The sequence below is a fragment of the Galeopterus variegatus genome, unplaced genomic scaffold, assembly GCF_000696425.1.
Source record: "Galeopterus variegatus unplaced genomic scaffold, G_variegatus-3.0.2 Scaffold1005, whole genome shotgun sequence".
In the NCBI taxonomy this organism is placed as follows: Eukaryota; Metazoa; Chordata; class Mammalia; order Dermoptera; family Cynocephalidae; genus Galeopterus; species Galeopterus variegatus.
This window is the reverse complement of record NW_007727116.1, coordinates 137,586-140,204: the sequence shown is the minus strand read 5'-3', so window position 1 is coordinate 140,204 and position 2,619 is coordinate 137,586. Positions and strand designations below refer to the sequence as shown.

The 2,619-nt window shown below is 36.4% G+C and overlaps 1 non-coding gene across 1 annotated transcript; it reads left to right on the top strand.

The window, feature by feature from the left end:
• The first annotated feature begins 336 nt into the window (after nt 1-336).
• TRNAI-GAU lies at nt 337-410 on the top strand. Its single transcript has one exon. It is a non-coding gene; the product is annotated as a tRNA-Ile (tRNA).
• Nucleotides 411-2,619: the final 2,209 nt, after the last annotated feature.

Genomic DNA, 2,619 nt, shown 5'->3' with positions numbered 1-2,619 from the left:
GCGATCTGTTGCCGGACACGAAAAAAGACAAAAAGAAAAAAAAAAAAAAAAAAAAGAAAATTTATAGAATTGAATCCTATATTTGAAAAGAAGAAAGACCTAATATCAGTAATGTAAGTGTCCACATTAGGCAACTAAAAGAAAGAAGAGGAAAAAAAGAAATAACAAAAATTAGAGATCAATGAAACTGAAAATGGGAAATCAGTTTTAAAAATCAACAAAACCAAAAGCTGATTTTTTAAAAAAGATCAATAAAATGCATAAACCTCTAGCTGGGCTAACTAAGAAAAAAGAGGGAAGACACAAGTTACTAATATCAGAAATTAAAGTAAGGCTGGCTGGTTAGCTCAGTTGGTTAGAGAGTGGTGCTGATAACACCAAGGTCCAGGGTTCAATTCCTGTACTGGCCAGCTGCCAATAAAAAAAGAAATGAAAGAGGGGGACATCACTACAGATCCCACGGACATTGAAAGAATAAGAATGGAATACTATGAATAACTCTATGCTCAAAAAATATAATAACCTAAATAAAATGGGCCCAACTCCTTGAAAAACACAATCTACCAAAATGCACAAGGAGAAATAGATAAACCAAATAGACCTACACCTATTACACAAATTGGATCAATAATTAAAAACTTTCAAAACAGAAAGAATCAGGCTTAAATGGTTTTACTGGTGAATTCTACCAAAGATTTAAGAAAAAAAAAAAAAAAATTGGCAAACCACAGCCCATAGGTGGGCAGCCTGTTTTTATAAATAAAGTTTTATTGGAACCAGGGCCAAGATTAGGATAGAGCAGGTGAGGCAAGGCTGTGCCAGTACAAGTTGGATTTTGTCATTGAAAGTTTTGATATTTCATTCACCATGGAATTTTTGCAAAAAATTTTATTTTTTAAAATAATGCATTAAAATGTTATTTATCTTGATAGCTGAGTTTTTTTGTGTCCTCAAATTTTGTTCCCAAGGCATGTGCCACACTTGCCACACCCTAGTCCTGCCCTTGTGTGGAGATAGGCAATGAAGGGATACTTGGAAGTGCAGTGGCAGAGCTGACATTGCTGGGTGTTATGAAATGCAGTGAGTTTTTTCCAGTGGTGACAGTTTATATTTCACCACCCACATGGACCATGGTGCTAAGCAACATGTAAGATGAGACACTCTGGGTGAGGATGTTGTGTGGTCCTGAATCACCAAAGACAGCTCTGGTTCGCCCTAAGCATAGCTGTGTAAGATCAATCACGTACATTAAAAATCTAGGTCAACCATTGCCATTTGGCAAGGCCCATTTGTACTTTTTGATTGACTAGCTTGTATAATCCTTATTGTTTCTTAATGCATTAAGCCTATTATTATGTTCTTTTAAAAGAACTGTAATAGTGGGAATGGTTCATGCAGAGTGTTTTAAAAGCTAGGTCAATAAAGTACTTGTAAGGCTTATCTTGTCCAAGATGACTGCCTGCCAAAGTATAATCAGAAAATCCTTCCTCTTGTCTAAAGATTAGTTTAAGAAAAGGTTTCCAAATTTGCTAGAAAAATGAGCAATTGCTCATTTCTTTCTCTAAGTCCAAATATAGCAGATTCTAGGTTGGGTGATAAATACTTGTTCCTTTTTTAAACTTAACATTTCCTTTTCTAAATTTCACTTAATTTATGGTAAAATCGATTTCAGTAAATGCCGAAAAATAAATCATAAGTACGGCTGCTATTTCATTCTTTGGACATTCATTGGAACATAAGACTATTAATACCTAGAATGTTTATAGAAAGATCTAGGCATTAACTTTTAGGTCAGTGGTCTGTAATTAAAAAGATACTTGGTAATTGGTGGTGTTATTATTTCTCTAGCACATGTGATGGGTTTCTTAAAAATTCTACAAATTCAATAAATGTATGAAATTTGGGCCATAGGTAAACTTAGTCTGAGAAATAGAAATTGACAGAGAGGCAAAATATTCTGATAGTCATTATAATGAACCATCGTGAAAGGAGAAATATCCTGTGTTTGAACAGATGTAGAAGCAAATCATTACAGAAATGTTTTAAGGTTTTGTTGTATTTATATTACAAAAATGCCACCTTTCATTGGGAAAAAGACTTCCCTCATTGTGTTTCAGATTCCTGTGTACTTTCTGCTGGCTCATAGCAGCTCGAATTGAAAAGACATGATTGAATTAGAGAATCGTGGAAGGAGAGAGTCAGCCTCCCTCCCTCCCCCAGACAGGAAACGACAGCGAGATTGAAGATGTGCTGGTGTCTGTTGCTGGGCTTCCCCCTCGGCTATGAAAACAAATAGAACCATAATTAATATTCTTCCTGCAGCTTGTGTAAGGCCTTCAGGCAGAACATCAGTGCTCATTTTACTATCTATATTCAGGCTGCATTATGATGCATGCTATTTTGGGAAGGTGGGGAACACTGTGTAATCTGGCCTCATCTGTAAACAAATGTCACTTTTCCATACAGGGGGAGAGTCGGTTTGGGGATTGTTCTATAGTCAGGGCCAACCTGCTCATCTAAAGAAGATATGAAACAGGGAAGAGGGTGATGATTACTCGTGGAGAGCAGGAAGGTGTTGTTTTGAAAGGGATGGTGACTGTCAGGGGCAGGAGCCTGCCT